Raw genomic sequence first — 20,916 nt, forward strand, 5'->3', positions numbered from 1 at the left:
TTTAATTGTTAACTCAAGAGATTAATTTTTTTCTTATACTTTAATTACAGTATACATAAAATTAGTATTTTATCACTTTGTTAAGAATGAAAGAAACTAGCAATAGCATATTTCCACTTCCTGTCTCCTCTTGCCTTTTGTGCTGCTGGGTGACATATTTTATCTTCATATAAATTATATGCCTTACAGTACATCATGATTTTTGTTGCTTTAAACAATCAAACTATTTTTAAAGTTTTCAAAATGTCTGTTATATTTACCCAAATATTTACTCTGTCTATTCCTTCCTGCACTTTTATACTTTTATCCAGAGCATTTCCTTTCAACTTAAAGAATTTTCTTTAGAATTTCCTATTCTATGGTCTTCTGGTATTGAATTCTTTCAGTTTTAATCTTTCTTAAATTAATTTTCTGTTTCACTTTTCAGTGATGTTTTAATAAGTATAGAATTCCAGGTTGGCAGGTACTTCTTCCTATAATTTTAGAGCTATATTAGTTTGTAATGGTTATAATCGTGTGTCAACTTGACCAGGTTTTGGTGTCCAGCTGCGTGGTCAAGTAAGCCCTGGCCTGATTATTACTATGAGAACATTTCATGGACTTAAATCAGTAAAAACTGATTGCATCTATAACTGATTACATCTACTATCAACTGAGGAGATTGCCTTCAACAATGAGAGAAGTCTCACCAAATTAGTTGAAGGCTTTAAAAGAAGTGATGATTTCAGCAGTCAGAAGAGAGACTTTCCATCTTTACTTCATCCAGCCAGCTTCTCCTGGGGAATTCATCAAAAACCTTCATCAGGTTTTTGGAATTTGGACTTGTGCATTCCGACTGTTGTGTGAGACAATTCTCATAAAAATTTCATAATGTTTACAGTTATCTCCTGTTGGTTCTGTTTCCCTAGAGAACTTGGACTAATACATAGTCCACTGTATTTTTCTTTCATAGCTGCTATTGTGAAATCAACATTTGATCTCATAGTTGTACCCTGAATGTATTGCCTTTCTTCTCTGAATGCCTTTAAGATTTTCTCTTACACCTTTGGTTTTCAACAGTTTGACTATGATGTGCCTAGGATTGCCTTTCTTTATATTTAACTTACTTGGGGTTTGCTGAGTTCTTGAATATAAGAATTAAATTCTTTTTTATCACTTTTGAAGTAATTCTTGTTAATTTTCCCATCAAATATGTCTCCTACTCTGTTCTTTTCTCCTCTCTTTTTGGGACTCTAATTAAACATGTTAGACAACTTAAAAATGTCCTACATGACTCTCACATTCTGTTCTGTTGTTTTAAAGTTCTTTTTCTTTTCTTTTTATACTTCAGATTGAATTATTTCTTTTTGAGTTCACTAAGCATTTCTTCTGCTGTATACAGTTGCTGGAAGTCCATCCAGTTCATTCCTCCTTTCAGATAATATCTTTACTTCTAGTAAGTGCTTAAGTTCTTTTTTTAATGAATTCCAATAATCTATTGAATTTCTCCACTATTTCTCCATTTTTCCAAATTGTTTTATTTATTTCCTTCAGCCTATTTACAGCAGTTATTTTATATTACTCGTCAATGGTTGCATTTGTGCCAGGTGTGTTTCTGCTTCTATTGAATAAATTGTCTCTTCATCATATAGGTCACACTTTCCTGCATCTTTACATGTCACATAGTTTTGATTCTAGGCCAGGAATTTTGTATTTAAAAAAGTTTGTGATGTGGTATATATTTTTCCACAAAGATGCATGCCTTTGTCTCATAAGGCAGGTAGGGTCAAGGGCTAATCAGATGTAACCAAGAACTGAGCTGTGTTGAAGGTGATTTGAAGCTTTATTTAGTGTCATTTCACCTCATGTTAAAATGTCTTGAGGACAATAACATTCTTGTTTGATTGCTGTCCTCTTTCTCCAGCAGGACTCTCACAAGCATCATGGCTGTGTGGGAGCTTTTTCCTCTGCCTTTTCAGTCAAGCTCCTAGTGGTGGTTTGAAACTATATGTACTGCAGGAAAAAAAAAAAAAAAAAAAAAAAAAAACATATTCTTAAATTTAATCCATTGCTGTGTAAGTAGGACCTTTGTGTGAGGTTATTTCAGTTAATATGTGGCCCAGCCCAATCAGGATGGGTCGTAAATGCTTTTCCTAGGGTCCATTATAAGCAGAATGAAATTCAATAGCAGAGAGAAACAGAGAGAAAAACACAGAGTGAGCAGCCAGAAGTTGATGTCAACAGAGTCTGAGAATGGAAAGGCCCTGAGACCACACCACATGACTTGTCACATGACAAACTAAAAACCGAGGATCACAGGCAGCCAGCTCCAGAATACCAGTCTTCAAGAAGAAAGCATTGCCTTGATGATGTCTTGACTTGGACTTTCTTTTAGTCTCAAAATCAAGAGCAAATAAATTTCCATTGTTTAACCTGGCCCATTTCATGGTATTTGCTTGATCAGCCTAGAAAACTCAAACACTCTCCTAAATGCCTAAAGAAAAATTGATGGAGACACATGGACACATCATCAGGGAGCTTAGGATTCCTACAGATTCCAATAGGTCACACCAGCCTGCATATGCATTAAATTACCCCTGTTTGTTTTACATACGTAGAGTCTCTCAACTTAGTGGCACCCAGTCTTCTGTCCACTTATGCCACTTGTGCCCAGCATGGAAAATATCACCAGCAAAAAAACAGTGGCTACTGATATCCATTCTAGGAAAAACACTTTCCTCTCTAGAATTCAGTTCCCTTAGATTTTTCATAGCCCAAACTTACCCATGTATTTGAACACATATGACATGTTAGTTTATCTGGTTGTCTCTAGTTGTTAAAGTATGATTGATGGTTTGCTGTAACATTTTACATTCTAACCAGAAATGAGACTATATATAATATTAAATATAATATATTATGCTGTTTTATATTATTTTATCACATTATGTTATATATTTTTTCTAATGCATCCATCCATCTCAGAAGGACTACTAAAAGATTAATGCTCCTCAGTTCAGAAATACAAAGAAAAATAGACAAGGTTTAATCATAAATTCAGTGGCTATTGTAAATATAAATTAGTCCACCATGGCCTTAAATTTTGTAGATGTATATTTAAGTAAAGGAAGCACTCTTTTACTTAGTTTGTTAAAGTTAAGAAGTTCATTACTGCCCCCATGAATAATAAAGAAAAAGTAATTAATAGGTGGTTAACTTGTAATGGGTTGTAGAAAACGAAGGAATTGCAAATGCATCCCTAACTTTTAAAATTGTGATCACTGACAACCATGCATTCCCACACACAGCTGCTTGCTGCAATGGTCAGAGACAAGAGACTAGACTGGATCCTGGCTTAGGAATAAAATTTCAGTATGTCAATAATGTTCTTCTATCTTATGACACAAAGCAGGTTGTTTTGTGTCTCTGTGTCTTTCTCTGGAAAATTGAAATGATCATACTTGCCACTAGATGATGCTTGAAAGGGTATGGCACACCTTAGAGGCAGCATTTTTACCACTTAAAAAAAAACTCTTAAAAAGTATATATATATATATATATATATTTCAAATTCAAAGTATGGTTACCAATTTGTTAACAAGGTCATTTCAAGCAAGTAAAAAATAATTTACCAGGTACATAAATGAATAAAGAGAAACAGCTGAATTTACCACAGTAAAGGGGACTTGCTGAAAAGTTATTAACTTAGAGTTACTGACAGACCAAATTCCAGAATCATTACCATGTAAAACTTTGATTTTCTGTTCCTTCCAAAATTGGAAACAAATTATTACATTTTGCAAATCTTACAAGTAAGTTTTCTCTGGATACTGGACATACGGAGGTCAAAACTAAAAAGACAGGTATATCTGTAAGCATACGGTTAAAGAGATCTCCATTTCCTTGAATAATTAAGTTGATAAATTATCACTTTCATTGGAGCCATCTTAGGACACTGATTTTCTAAGCACAAGAGAATAGAAATTTCTCTCTCCACCCTCTTTTTCGAAGAGGAAAAATTTTTAAATATCTGTAACAGAAATTATACTATTAACCCTATTTAAAATGTAAACTTTTCCTTTGAATGTTCATTAAATTAGATTCAATTTCCAGAAAATTAAGAATCAAAGTAGAAGTTTAAGTTTCCTTCTCTTTTGCAGGGGAGAGTTATGTATTAAAAGTTGCCTTTTCCTTCAGAAAGTTTAAGTAACCATTTTCAGTAAAGTTTTTAAGACTCCTAAATATGTTTGGATGGGAAATCTGTACAAAATATGATGCAAATATAACTTACTACTAAATGTGCTTGGGAAGATGTGGCTAGAAAAAAAGAGATTCTTTAATAAAGTTGTGGATCCTGGTAAACAGAAAGTTCAAATCATATGACTCAAAACATAAACTTAGAAAAGCAATTTTTAAAAAATACACTTCAGTTTAATTTCATATTATTTCCAATGAACATTTTGGAAAATACAAATATTAACTTAGTACTTGAAAAACAGTAAAGAGATAATGGTTGGTTATCAAAAACTATTTAAGACAGATAATGATTAAATGAGAGAAAGAAAGTTCCTAATTTGATTTACCCTCTTTATAATATAGAAAATAATATTAAATGATGGCATGTGGAATTAACATTCATTGCACTGTATTTTTAACTTCAGGTATTTAAATCAACCCTATAAAAATTTAACAGAAATACTGACTGGTTGACTTAAATAGTCCATTCCACTCTTGCTTCTTAATCCAAAGGATTAAGGTTACATTTCAAAAGAAACCTCAAGATATTTCACATTTGTATATTCTAAGACATGACTCTCAAAATCTAACTCAAGCCATTTAATGATGATAATATGTCACTGAGTAGATATTTTAACTTTAGATTTTGAAATGTAATTTCAGAAAGAAATCTGTTTCTTTTTTCATAACTCATTAAGAACTTTGCCTTTATTATGTAAAATTCAAAATTTAAAATATACTGTGCAATAAATAAGTATTTTCTCATATAAAGTAATCAAATGGGTATAAAAATCTAAGAATGTCAAACCACTGGTCAATGCATGCAAAATATTTGCCTCTGATGCTGATCCAAGGAAATTTTCTGACATAGATTCTAAATACTCCTATATTAGTCTCATATGCATAAATAAATAATGAAAAGGTATTGTCCATTACAAATTTTTATGTACAATTTTACTTCTGACCTTATGGACTGTATATTTTAAGTCTATACTACTTCTTAACAGTAAAAGTCTATAACCAGTCAATGCAAACATAGTAGAGCAGTGTGGAACTAGATATGCCAATTATCCTTCTAATGTGTTTAGCACATTTACCCTTCTAATGCATTTTTTCATTATCTGTAAATAACAGCTTTTTGGACTAAAGAGAATACAGGCATACCCCAGAGATATTGCAGATAGGTTCCAAACTACCATATCAAAGCCAATATCACAATGAAGCAAATCACAAGAATTCTTTGGTTTTCCATTGCATATAAAAGTTTTATTTACATATATTATAGTCTATTAAATGTGCAATAGTGTTATGTCTAAAAAACAATGTACATAACTTAATTACAAATACTTTATTGCTAAAAAATGACAACAATTATCTTAGTCTTCAGTGAGTTGTAATCTTTTTGCTGGTGGAGGGTCCGGCTTCCATATTGATGGCTTCTGACTGATAAGGGTGGTGGTGCTGGAGGTTGGCTTGACTGTGGCAATTTCTTTTTTCTTTTTTTTTTTCCTATTTTATTGAGATATATTCACGTACCATACAATCATCCAAAGTGTACAATCAATTGTTCACCGTACCATCATATAGTTCTGCATTCATCACCCTAATCTATTTTTTTATTAAATTCAGTTTTATTGAAATACATTCACACACCATACAATCATCCATGATATACAATCCACTGTCCACAGTATGATAACATAGTTATGCGTTCATCACCACAATCTATCTCTGAACATTTTCCTTACATCAGAAATAACCAGAACAAGAATAAAAAATAAAAGTGAAAAAAGAACACCCAAATCATCCCCCCATCCCACCCCATTTGTCCTTTAGTTTTTATCCCCATTCCTCTACTCATCCATACACTAGATAAAGGGGGTGTGATCCACAAGGTCTTCACAATCACACTGTCACCCCTTCTAATCTACATTATTATATAATTGTCTTCAGGAGTCCAGACTGCTGGGTTGGAGTTTGGTAGTTTCAGGTATTTACTTCTAGCTATTCCAATACATTAAAGCCTAAGAGGTGTTATTTATATAGTGCATAAGAATGTCCACCAGAGTGACCTCTCGACTCCATTTGGAATCTCTCAGCCACTGAAACTATTTCGTCTCATTTTGCATCCCCCTTTTGGTCAAGAAGATACTCTCAGTCCCACGATGTCGGGTCCACATTCATCCCTGGGAGTCATACTCTGCGTTGCCAGGGAGATTTACACCCCTGGGAGTCGGGTTCCACGTAGAGGGGAGGGCAGCGAGTTCACCTGTCGAGATGGCTCAGTTAGAGAGAGAGAGGGTTTGGCAATTTCTTTTAATAAGACTAAGAAATTTGCCACATTTATTGACTCTTCCTTGCATAAAAGATTTCTCTGTAGCATGCGATACTGCTTGATAATGTTTTATCCACAACAGAACTTCTTTCAATATTGGAGTCAATCCTCTCAAAACCTGCTGCTGCTTTATCAACTAAGTTTGTGTAATATTCTAAATCCATGTTGACGTTTCAACAATGTTTCACAGCATCTTCACAAGGAGTAGGTTCAATTTCAAGAAACCACTTTCTTTGCTCATCCATGAGAAGCAACTCCTTATCCATTCACGTTTTATCATGAGATTGCAGCAATTCAATCATACCTTCAGGCTCCACTTTTAATTCTAGATCTCTTGCTACATTCACCACATCTGCAGGTACTTCCTCCACTGAAGTTTTGAATCTTCCAAGACATCCATGGCAGTTGGAATCAACTTCTTCCAAACTCCTGTTCATACTGATATTTTGGCCTCCTTCCATGAATCATGATTACTCTTAAAGGCATCTAGAATGGTGAGTCTGTTCCAGAAGGTCTTCAATTGACTTTGCACAGATCCATCAGAGGAATCACTATCTGTGGCAGTTACAACCTTACAAACTATATTTCTTAATAAGAAGACTTGAAAGTTGAAATGACTCCTTGATCTGCAGGCTTCAGAATGGATGTTGTATTAGCAGGCACAAAACAACATTCACCTTGTTGTACATCTCTATCAGAGCTCTTGGGTGACCAGATACATTATTAATGAGCAGTAATATTTTGAAAGGAATCTTTTTTTTTTTCCTAAGCAGTAGGTCTCAACAATTGACTTAAAATATTCAGTAAATCATGTTGTCAACAGATGTGCTATCACACAGCCTTTGTTTTCCCTATAACAGAGCACAGGTAGAGTTAATTTAGCATAATTCTTAAGGGCCCTAGAATTTTCAGAATGGTGAATGATCATTGGCTTCAATTTAAAGTTACCAGTTTCATTACCCCTAACAAGAGAGTCAGGCTGTCCTTTGAAGCTTTTAAGCCAGGCATTGGCATCTCCTCTCTAGCCAAGAAAATCCTAGATGGCATCTTCTTCCAATATAAGGCTGTTGCATCTATACTGAAAATCTGTTTTTTAGTGTAGCTACCTTCATCAATGATCTTAGCTAGATATGGATAACTTGCTGCAGCTTCTACATCAGCACTTGCTGCTTCACCTTGCATTTTTCTGTTATGGAGACAGTTTATTTCCTTAAACCTCATGAACCGTCCACTGCTAGCTTCAAACTTCTTCCTCAGCCTTCATGGAATCGAAGAGAGTTAGGGCCTTGCTTTGGATTAGGCTTTGGATTAAGAGAAAGCTGTGGCTGTTTTGATCTTCCATCCAGACTACTAAAACTTTCTCCATATCAGCAGTAAGGATGTTTTGCTTTCTTATCATTCGTGTGTTCACTGGAGTAGCACTTTTAATTTCCTCCAAGAACCTTTGCTTTGTATTCACAACTTTACTGTCTGGTGCAGGAGGTCACGTTTTGGCCTACCTCAGCATTTGGCATGCCTTCCTTACTAAGCTTAATCATTTCTAGCTTTTCATTTAAAGTGAGACACGCGCAGCTCTTCCTTTCACTTGAACACTTAGATGATGTCGTAGGGTTAACTGGACTAATTTCAACATTGTTGTGTCTCAGGAGATAGGGAGGTCCCAGGAGAGGGAGAGAGACGGGGGAACAGTGGGTCAGTGGAGTAGTCAGAGCACATACATTTATCAGTTTCTTAGCTGGGCACAGTTCTTGGTGCTCCAAAGCAATTACAAAAGTAACACCAAGTATCACTGATCACAGGTCAGTGATATAACAATAATGAAATATATAGCAGATGTAACAATACTGAAAAAGTTTGAAATATTGTGAGAATTAACAAAATGTGACACAGAAACGTGAATTGTGCACATATTGGGAAAATGGTGCTGATAGACTTGTTCAACACAGGATTGCCACAAATCTTCAATTTGGAAGAAATACAATATTTGCGAGGCACAATAAAGGTAAGTGCAATAAAACGAGGTATGACTGTGTGTGGGAATGGGTCCTTCTAGCTATACTTATAGGAATTTATGTATTATCCAGCTGTTGACTGGGGGTTTCCCAACCATAAGAGAACTTATTACTTTGGACCCAACCCCAAATGACAAGGTTTCTCTCTAGCATTCCCACATCTGCATAAGCTGTTTCCCCTTAAGTCATTCTAGCGACAGGCCTTTTACTGATTCCCTCTCCCCAAACCCCCTCACACCAAGAATCTGGTAATTTAGCAGGTTTTCCTGACCTTGATAGGAAAGGCACATTGCATAGCCATTGGCAGCCCTTCTTTCTGCCACATTTCCCCACTAACTTCCTCCCCAAAGAAACTAACACATTCTTTTCTCTCCTCTCTGCCTCCCAGCCCCTCAACCCCAATATCTCATAGAACATTTCCCCTAACCCAAGGCCTTCTTTCTTTTACCTTCCAAATAGATTGCAGTTCACTTACTAAGAGGAATTATAACAAAAAAAAAAATTCTCTCTATTGTATTATCATTACATTTGACATAAAACAAACTTTCAAAAGAACCACAGATTTAGTTTTCAGGGTTTTGTAAAAATATATAAGCTCTCCCTCCTTGCACGCTCATGATTTTGTTAAAATTTGATCATTACTCTACTCAACATGCATCCTTCCAGTCTCGCTCCTTTTTTTTTTTTTAATACGGTTAAGGAAATTCTTCAATCCCTTCTTTTAGAATTGAAGTTTCATTAAATCATTTTTTATATGATGTCTAGAGAATCTAACACAGAATTTGGTCACTATTGTTTCTGTTACTTTGAAGAAAATAAACTCCCTATATTATTCCCTTGCCCTTCTTGAAGATGATCAATATCAATAAATTAAAATAGGAAAATAGCATCTATCTTAATAGACTTCAAAAAAATATGACCTAAAACATAAAGCCGCTATTGTGAAGCAAATACACAAAACTATTGAATTCAGGTCACTAACAGTTCAGGATTTGCAAATTTAAACAAATGAAGGATTTCACAGACTACCAGCATGTTTTATTTTTACAGATGGTTTTTCGAACCTCTATACACTGGCTGGAAAATAATTTTTAACTTTTTTTGATGCAAAATTTTTAATGAAACGAATCAGTATTCAATCTATTTCAAAACAGAATATGCTATAAACTCCACTTTCAACAGACAATAACTGAGAAGGGGTACATATTGAAATATAAATAGACTATTGGAAGAGATTACGACAACCACAATTCATTGTTTTAGGCAAAGGTGGGTAAAGAGTTGCCATGTGCAACTTGATATCATCATGTAAAGCAATGCACAGGTACAAATTCACAGTATAAAGACTGCAAAGACATCTATAAACGCTTTTGAACTATTCCTACAAAGCTGCTCTAGCAGTTATAGATTAAAAGAATCCATTATTAAAAGAGGAATCAAAACAGCTTCAATTATGCCCAGTTAATCCCCTCAAAACAGTATGGTATCACTTCACCAGAGTAATTATTTGCACAGGAGAGAAAATAACAACCATATAGAACAAATTAAAACTTTACCTTCAGATGCTACCTCAATTGTTATGCAGATTTCACTCTGTATTCAGTGACCAGAAAGAGAATCAAATAACCAGACTTTCTTCTCTAATAAAAATATTTCAATATTATTCTGCAAATAATTGAAAATGGTTATAACATTTTGCATATTTCCTCTTTTATTCTACTGTATACATTTGGGCACACTTGAAGACTGTCTTTAAATACCCATGTACTTAAAAGGGTGAGCAAATACATCAAGTAGCCTTAGAATTTCTGTAGGCTGCACCTGAATGCATGTGCAAACACACATCAAATGACCACTGCCGTGCACAAACTGCTTGTTTAGGCTTTTTTAAATAAGACGATCACATGTTTAAATGTCATGCTGGGATTTAGTTAACTAAGGTGGCAGGTTCTTAAGATGGAGAATTTATTATGTTGAAATTTTCCAAATGCAAGATGGAAAACGAAAAAAATATGTCAACTTTTATTTATTTCCTATATAAATACAGGCAATTTAGTTCTTCCCCAAAATACAGGCAGATTAGATGAGTTAGACAGTAGTCAATTCATTTTGCATAGGAATGGCTCATTAAAAAAAGAGCCCTGCATTTGTATTAAGCTCTGATTGGACAGAGCACAAAATGAATTTACAGTGTCACTCAGAGATGTAGCAGGACTAATGAGGAAGGAACAGTGCGGCACAGGGTGGGTAAATCTGTGGTGTGTTCATTCATTCCTTTAGCTGGTAGCGCTCATGAAAGTGAGGTGTCCCTCATTATGCATGTGTCCCAGGGGCATTCTTTAATATTTTAATAAATAACAACATCAGCCCAACAAGAAATTAATGAATAGTATCATTAATAATGAGCTGAAGTCTTGTAGTGATAGGACAGATATTAAATTGAACTACTGTGGTGCTATCTCTAGAGACTTGGGATATTTCCAGTGGCAAACAAGGCATCTGAATGAAGCAACCACAGCTCTGTGCCAACAGCTTTTACAACAGGTTGGGAGTAATAAAAGAGGATTTTCTGCACGATAAAGTTAAGCCCTAGAAAATCTGCTGGTGTAGATCGGTGTGAAAAGTACTGCCAAACGTGATCCTTAATTAAACTTTAATTAAGATAAAGCTTTTATTTTTTTTCTCTTCCAAGGAAAGTAGCAGCCAAATGGGCCCTGGCTATTTTTTACCAAATTCTAGCCTAAAATCATTTTGTATTAGACCACAAAAATTATGTTGAAATAATGTTAAGGTGCCAAATTAAATCCACCAAATGTAAATATTATTGGGAATAGTTGAAATGGCATAATTTCTCACCACAATATTAAGAACAAGGGTATATATCTGGAATTATATGAGCAATGAAGGGATTCCCTGTCTCAATTTCTCACTTTCTATTATTTTCATATTTAAACAACTTGAAAAAATTTCAATTTTGTTTCACAATGTTTAGAATATTTCCACAATGCAAAAAATTGTAGGTTTTAAAACTTCTACATTTACCTTGTGTCTTGGATTATATTTGAATTTTATAAAACTGCTAATATAGTCATAACTTTAATAACTTTTGTTATTTTGTAAAAACTGCTTCAGACACTAAAAAACATTCTGAACTTTAGCTTTCATGCCTCTAATTATATGACATATTGCTGTCGCTTTTATTTATGTTAATAATTGTCTTCCTGCATTTTTGAAAACTGCTGCACAGTAAAGCTGTAAATTGTGCAAAGAGATCTGTTATGCTGGTGACTAAATGTAAGGGTCAAAATAATCACCAATAGTTATCTTAGTCAAATATTTTTACATAGTATATTGATGGTTATTATTGTGGAGCCTCTGTTTTCTACTTACCTAAATTTGTGCACATTGCAAAACAGTAGGAAATGTGATTTTTTAAAATTATTTTTACGGAAATGTGAACATTCCTCTAACACAGAAATCTACACTTGATATTTTTATGGGAAAAAAGATAGCTGCATATTATGCACATTGCTGTAAATGATCTATCTTTCTATTCATATGTAATTATATGTTTTACTGCATGGTGACAGATTTAAACAGTTTGCTTCCTCAGTAGATAATTTTCAGCATTATAAGAATTCTGATATTAAATAGTTTGAATGGAATCTATGCTAATTTTATTATATCTAACAAAAATCTTTAAATTTTATCTTATCACTAAATATTTTATCACTAATTTTTAATATATCTTTTCATTGACTTGTTTACACAATATACCACTGACAGCTACTGCTTATTTAAGGAATGGTTCCCAAATATTTTAGGAGCCCACTTCTGTTAACCAGGAACAGCAGTGTCAATAAAAAGTATGCAGATTTTTAATCACCATATGGCCTTTGAGTATTCCAGGAGTGTAATAATCCAGAACTAATGCAAACCTGCCCTTGGAAAACTTTGTAAAGCAGATCCATATTTTTTCTATGACCACCTTTTACATTTTTCTCCCTTTTTACATTGAGTCCACACGGTCTCTAGAAAAGTTTAGAAGACATCCCTCCAGGTCCCTAATAGTGACAACCAGATAGGATATATTAACTAATCTTCCATAGGGGGAGCTATTTGAAATGTTCATTTTTATGGTAAGTACTATGCCATCAAAAATAGCCCCAAATGATGCTGCAGAATTTGTCAATTTCTGGCTGAGAAAAAGAACAATAGACATAGGCTCAAAGTGCGACGTAAAATTCCTTGTGGATTCTCCTTGGTGTGGTTGTAAAAAGTGAAAATGCAATGCCGAGAAAAGGTGGGTCAATGAGGTAAGACCAAGAGCTAGAGCTTCCAAACTCAGCACAAGCACAATTATTCATGGCCTTATATATCTCATTTTATTCTTAACCAAATTAATTAGAACACGTTTTTACAACATGCATCCACAGATCTCAACCAAACAGACATTTGAAGTAATTCTACTCCAGACAATGTAGAGCCATTTTCAACTCTCAAACTACAGGTTTTCACTTGGGAAAGTCTACCTTTTCAAATTGAGTTCCATTAACTGTTGTCTCCATAAGATAAGAGAGGTGAATTTTGGCCTCATAACTGAATTGTTACAGTTTATTAAAAGCAAAAAATCACAATAGCATCATATTAGATATCAATATGGCTGCAATAGCACAATGTCCCTGTTGTCATAGAAGTTGACAAAAACAGTCTAATTGTGCAGTTGAGACCCTGTGGTTTATGCTATATGCACATAGAGTTTAATCTCAGCATACAGGTATTATTTATAGTCTCTGTCTTGATGCCAATAATTCCTATGGATTATAGTTGGACCCTCTAAGTACAAAGCTCTAAGTACAAAGATGTTCACCACTGAATTTTCCATGGAAAAAAAATATGGTAATATCCACAAATTACAACAGGAAGCTGATTAAATGGAATTACTGTATTTAGTCAGTAGACTACTGGGTAGTAATTTAACTGTAAAAATAAACATTTAAAAATAGTTTAAAGATCTACTTAGTAAACTGATAAATGGCTATGTTGTACTAAGTTGAAAAATTAAACTCAAAGGTATTATAAAGAAAGAAAGAAAAGCATATATAAGAATGTTCATAGGAGAATTGTTCACAGTAGTAAAAATTTGGAAGTCTGAATGCTCATCAGAAGAAATGGATATATAAAACTGCTGTCTATTCACATAACAGAATTTTATATAGTAGTCAAAATGACTTAACGACAATGACATGCAACAATATGGTTGACTCTGAACACCTTTTCAATGAGAAAGTCTCAAAAGATTAAATGCAGCATGGTACCCTTTGTGCATTGCTAAAAATGGCACAAGCACACACACAAACACACAAATGCAACAAAACTATATACAAAGGAAAGCAGACAGACTTAGATTTGAGTGTCAACCACTTACTAGCTTTTCAACAGAATTATTTAACCTCTTCAACTCAGGCTTTTCATATAAATAGGGGTCAATATTAGTATCTTTCACACTGCTACACTGCATACTATGAATAACACACTTAGATGCCCATCATATAGAATATTGTCATAATAAATTTTAGGATCATTAACTTTATATCAAAATAATATTCAAAGAAAGAAAGAATAGAGAAATCCTAGAATAAAATGTTTCAAAATCTTGACACTGTCAATTTTTAAGCAGCACAGCAAGAAAATAACTTTGTTTTAATTTTCAATAAATACTATATGCATTATAGAACTCTAAAACAAGAATCCCTATCCCCTGAGGGATTAAGCCCAGGGCATTGCAATGGCATAGAACATTATAAGGTAGGCCTGACAAGGGCAAGATGAGAGGGAGAAAACCGTCACCCTAAGACTTCAGAGGGATGTTCAATTTCTTGATTCAAAAAGTCTGGAAATGTACACAGAAGAAATAAGTCTCAAAGGAAGAGTTCAGCTTAACTGAAAGAGATAAGCAGTCCTAGTATCCTAGGCAGACACAGTGACGCGAAGAAATGACATAAGGGATAATATGCATGTTACTGTTTTTTAAAATAATGAGCCAACTATTTAGTTAAGAAAATGGTTTGCAGGGGAAAATGGAGACAGGATAAATAGAAAGTGATAGATTGTAATTGAACCTTAATTTTTAAAACAAAGAGTTTGTATTTTGCCGGGTATGCATGGTAACTATAGAAGACTGTGGAATCAATTTATAAAGAAGTTTAGAATGATTAAACTTTTTAGGATGCTGTCTTGGTTACTCCAAAAGCAAATGATGTAACAAAGCTTGGTAATTTGTATGAGAGGCATTGAAGCACACACAAGTGAAAGAGGGAGAAGGCAAGGGAGAAAACCATTAAAGGTGCATCAGTGGCTAGGCAATGTAGGCTCAGACTCTCCAGGTACCTATGAAAAACCATGCAGAGCACATCTCATAATTATTGCATCCAAGGCTGCATAGGCTGGGCATTTTTCCTACCACATGCACCCCTTATTGGTTTTGAAGGTTGTCCCTGACGGTGTTAACACCACAGATTTTCAGGCACCCCCGCCTTTGACTTCAAGAAGACAAAGTGGAAATGGAGCAAGGCACCAACAACCATGTATTAAAAACGAATGATATTGGAAGAGAAAACATTTAAGAGATTGCTTAGAATTTGGAAATCTATAGCAAAAGCTCCTTAAAATGACTAACTTCTGTCCCTAAAGACTCCATTTTTATATCTCTATTCTAAGGAAATAACCTACAATTCAAATGAAGAGTTTTTTAGTCAAAACAATATTTATATTGCTAAATTTGGAGTCAATTTAATACCCAAAGGGAATGATGATGATGATGATGGTGATAAAATAATAGTAAAAATCAGCTAACATTATTGAACACTGTCAGGATACTGGCATATCTGTATGCATTCTGCAATTATTAACTCATTTGATTTTCCTAAAAATTCTATGAAGTATTCATGGATGAATAAACTGTCACAGAGAGTAAGTAACTAATTCAAATATCAAAGCAAAAAAAAGAGGAAGAGCTAAGAACCAAACTCAGACATTCTGACACTAAAACAGAACATTATCAAACAATGGAGAGAGAGATTTATAAAGAATTTGTGGTCATATGAGAGAGTACTTATAAAGTTAAGTGAAAGTACAGACAATAAAATTCTATATACACAGATATTAATGGAAGTTCTAGCAACAATTTAAACTGAGCCTATGTGGATTCCTCTCCCAGTAAAGTACAGAAAAGTGCTAGCTAATATACGATGTCTTAAATATTACTAGAATGGGAGATCCTTGAGTGACAGAAGAGAAAACCCATCTTTAAACAGAATGGTAATATTACAAGTCAGTGTTGAAGAGCCTAGGGAAAATTGCTTCAAAATATAGGACCAGTTAAACTAAGGAATGGGGCTTTAATCTCCCATTAGGCTTTTTAAAAATCCATTAATGCTTTGGGACTTATGTATGCCCAGAACTTCTTGGTAGAAAATAAAAAGCCATCTATGAGGACAAGTAAAAACATAAATCTGTGTTAAACATGGAAGTGGATTCAAATTTCTACCTGCATTCATTCATTTAATAAATATTTGTTGATTTTCTATTATATACCAGATACGATTCTAGGTTAATGGATATAACAAAGACATCCCTGACCTCACGGAGGTTATTAGTCATTGGAAACAGAAAATAAATATAATTTAAAAATGCATAAAATATGTAGCATGTTAGAGGAAGATAAATTCAATGGAGAAAATAAAGCAAGAAAGGGATATAAGTAGAAACAGAGCAGAAAGAGAAAATGTCATTTTAAATAGGATGAATAGAAAAGACTGCTTTCCCTGCATGGTGAATGGATTTCTGTCCTGAGAAATAAATGTAAAAACTCATCTCAAACTCAAGGCTTTCAGGAAAAATCAATGCAAAAATCCTTCTCTACAGACACTTCCAAAACATTGAACTTCACCAAATAAACAATTCTCAATCAGAGTAAGTTCACAATCAAAGATTTCAAACAACACAAAGAAATAAATCACCATTAAAGACTTTCAAAAGCCCAAGTGACCATCAACAGATGAATTTGCATAAAAAATATGGTATATACATACAATGGAATATCACTCAATCATAAAAAGGAATGAATTTCTTGTACACACTAAAACATGGATGAACCTCAAAGACATGTTGAATAAAATAAGAAAGGCACAAAAAAGGCAAATATTGTGTGATCTCCCTGATATGAAATACCTAGAATAAGCAAATTCACTGATTTTAGAAAATTGTAGAAGTAGATTATAGGTTACCAGGGGCTTGGTGGGAGTGAGAAATGAGTTAATTTCTTAATGGGTACAAAGTTTCTATTTGGCGTCATGAAAAAGTTAGTGTGATGTACGGTGGTGACAATATTACAGTATTATGAATGTAATCCATACTATTAAATTTTATACTTCAAAGTGGCTAAAATGGGAAATTGTGACTTGTAAATTTATTAACACAATGAAATTTATAAAAAAGAGGAAGATTGATAAATCCAACAACCTAGTAAAATAGAAAAATCAGAAAGATGCTGAAACATAAAAAAATCTGAAAGTTATTAAAAATCAAAATGTCTGAAATTCTTATGAAAGAATAAAGGAGGGAAAATAGGCATACTAAAAAGACAGTAAAATGGAAAATAAAAGTTGTATATAGAAATAGAAAACAAGTGGAAATCGAACTAGACTAGAAATAGAATTGGAGAAGAACCATATAACTAAAAAGAACTAGAAATGAATAACATAGTAATTCAAACTGAAATTCAGTGGATGGGTTAAACTGCAGAAGTAATATGAGAAGTTAATGACCGAATTTTTTCCTAAACTAATCGAAGACATGAATATGTAGCTTAAAGGAAAACACTAAGTTCAAGGTAGAATAAATAAAAGTGAGTCCATTCCTTGGCTCATTCTAAAACTCAAAAACATCAAAGAAAAATAAAAGATTCTTTTAACATCCAGAAAATAAACATTATCTACTGAGGAATGGGAATTGGATTGATAGCAGTCTGCTAATCAGCAGAAATAAAACCCAGAATACATTGGGATAACAAATAAAATCTGTATCTAATACATGGTTTCCAGATATTTCCTACCATTGTGTAGGTTGTCATTTGACTTTCATGACAAATTCCTTTGAGGTGTAAAAGTTTTTAATTTTGATGAGATCCCATTTATCTATTTTTTCTTTTGTTGTTTGTGCTTTGGGTGTAAAGTCTAAGAAACCATTGCCTAACACAAGATCCTGAATATGCTTCTATACATTTTCTTCCAGAAGTCTGATAGTTCTAGTCTTTGATTCATTTGGAATGGAAGAAGATAGGTGTCCTCCTCCTTTTTACAAATGAAGATCCAGTTTTCCCAGCACCATTTGTTGAAGAGACTATTCTTTCCCAATTGAATGGTCTTTACCCCCTTGTCAAAAATCAATTGACCATAAATGTGAGGGTTGATTTCTGAGCTCTCAATTTGATTTCATTGGTCTATATGTCCAGCCTTTTACCAGCACCATGCTGTTTTGATTGCTGTGGTTTTGTAATAATTTTTAAGATCAGGATGTATGAGTCCTCCAACTTCATTCTTCTTTTTCAAGATGGCTTTAGCTACCTGGGACCCCTACCTCTCCATATGATTTTGATGACTGGCTTTTCCGTTTCTGCAAAGATTTATAGAATTTAGATTGGGATTGCACTGAATCACTAAATTGCTTTGGGTGGTTTTGACATCTTGGTGATATGTAGTCTTCCAAACCATGAACACAAAATGTTCTTCCATTTATTTAGGTCTTCTTTGATTTCTATTAGCAATGTTTTGTAGTTTTCTGTGTACAAGTTGTTTACATAATTGGTTAGATTTATTCCTAGATGTTTTATTCTTTATTTGCTATTGAAGGTCTTTTTTTCCTTGATTTCTTCTGACTGTTCATTGCTTATGTATAAAAACACTACTGATTTAGGTGTGTTGATATTGTATCCTGCCACTTTGTTGAATTCATTTCTTAGTTCTAGGAAGTTTGTTGTAGATTTTTCAGGATTATCTGTGTATAGGATCATGTCATCTGCAAATAGAGGAATTTTACTTCTTCCTTTCCAATGTAGAGGCCTCATTTCTTTTTCTTGTCTAGTTGCTCTGGTTAGAACTTCCAGTATAATGTTGAATAACAGTGATGACAGAAAGCATCTTGTTCCTGATCTTAGAGAGGAAGCTTTCAATCTTTCACCATTAAGTTGGATGCTAGCTGTAGGCTTTTAATATATGTTCTTTATTATGTTGAGGAAGTTTCCTTCTATTCCTAGTTTTCTAAGTGCATTCATCAAGAAGGGGTGCTGCATTTTGTCAAATGCCTTTTCTGCATAAGTATACATGGCCAGGTGGTTTTACTCCCTTCATTTTGTTAATGTGGTGTATTACATTAACTGATTTTCTTATGGTGAACCAACTTTGCATACCAGGGATAAATCTGACTTGATTATGGTGTATAATTCTTTTAATGTGCTGTTTGATCTGGTTTGCTAGTATTTTGTTGAGATTTTTGCAACAATATTCATAAAAGATCTTGTTCCATAGTTTTGTGTTCCTGTGGTATCTTTATCTGGCTTTGGTATCAGGATGCTGTTGGCCTCATAAAATGAATTAGGAAGTGTTCCCTCCTCTTCAAAATTTTGGAAGAGTTTTGAATTGGAGTTAAGTCTTTTGGAATGTTTGGTAGAAGTCCCCTGTGAAGCTACCTAGTCCTGGTTGGGAGGTTGTTGATAACTGATTTGATGTCTTTACTATTAATTGGTTTGTTGAGAATTTATATTTCTTCTTGGGTCAATGTTAAGTAGTTTGTGTAATTTCTAAGAATTTGTCCATTTCATGTAGGTTACCTAATTTATTGGTGTACAGTTGTTCATAGTACCCTTTTATAGTCCTTTTTATCTCATCAGTGTTGCTAGTAATGTCCCCTTTTCATTTCAGTTTTAATTATTTGTATCTGCTCTTTTTTTTGTTTGTCAGTCTAGCTAAAGGTTTGTCAATTTTATTGATCTTTTCAAAGAACCAACTTTTGGCTTTGTTCATCTCCTCTATTGTTTTCCATTTCATTTGTCTACACTCTATTCTTTATTATCTCTTTCTCTGTACTCCTTAGGGTTTAGTTCGCTCTTCTTTTTCAAAGACTTCCAGTTTTTAAGTTAGGTATCTGATTTGAAATTTTTCTTCTTTTTTAATGTAAGCACTTAGAGCTAAAAATTTCCTTCTCAACAATGCCTTCACTGCATCTCATAAGTTTTGATATATTTGTACTTTCACTTTCATTTACGTCATGACATTTCCTAATTTTGCTTCAGATTTCCTCTTTAACCCATTGGTTGTTTAAAAATATGTCATTTACTTCCCACAAATATAAAAATTCATATTTGTGAATTTTCCATTTCTCCCTCTGTTATTGATTTCTAGCTTCATTCTGTTGTGGTCAGAGACTAAACATTTTATGATTTCAATATTTTTTTAATTTATTGAGACTAAGAAAGGAAAATTATGAGCAGAGTCTCAGGGAACTGGATGACAACATGAAGTGCATGAATATACATATTATGGGTGTCCTATAAGGAAAAGAGAAATGAAAGGGGGCAGAGAGAATAATAGAGGAAATAATTAATGAAAATTTCCCAACTCTTATGAAAGACATAAAGTTATAAGTCCAAGAAGCACAGTGTACCCCAAACAGAATTGATCCAAACAGACCTACTCCAAGGCACTTACTAATCAGACTGTCAAATGTCAAAGGCAAAGAGAGAATTCTGAAAACAGCAAGAGAAAAGCAATCCATCACATACAAGGGAAGCTCAATAAGGCTAACTGTGGATTTCTCAGTAGAAACCATGGAGGCAAGAAGGCAGTGGTATGATATATTCAAGATACTGAAAGAGAAAAACTGCCAACCAAGAATCCTACACTCAGCAAAACTGTCCTTCAAAAATGAGGGACAGTCTAAAATATTTACAGATAAACAGACACTGAGAGAGTTCATGAATGAGAGAAATGGACTTGGTTAGGACTAAGGTAAATCAGACTAAAGGATAAAGGACATTATTGATGGTATTTTAAAACTTCAACTTCTGTGTGAGAACAAAGGAAGAGATGTTTATTAGATGCAAAATCTGTATTTTTTTTAGCACACTATATAATTTAACTTGAATGATCAGTTTATTCAAACACCATAATTACATGAACTTTGAATAGGGAGTGAAATCTGGTTGGTTTGTACAGGTTAGTGTGAAGCCCCAATACATCCCAGAGTAATTTGGGCAGAGAATAAAAATGTGTTTTTAAAGCCCCTTGAGGGACTGGG

The sequence above is a fragment of the Choloepus didactylus genome, chromosome 9 (assembly GCF_015220235.1).
Source record: "Choloepus didactylus isolate mChoDid1 chromosome 9, mChoDid1.pri, whole genome shotgun sequence".
Taxonomy (NCBI): domain Eukaryota; kingdom Metazoa; phylum Chordata; class Mammalia; order Pilosa; family Megalonychidae; genus Choloepus; species Choloepus didactylus.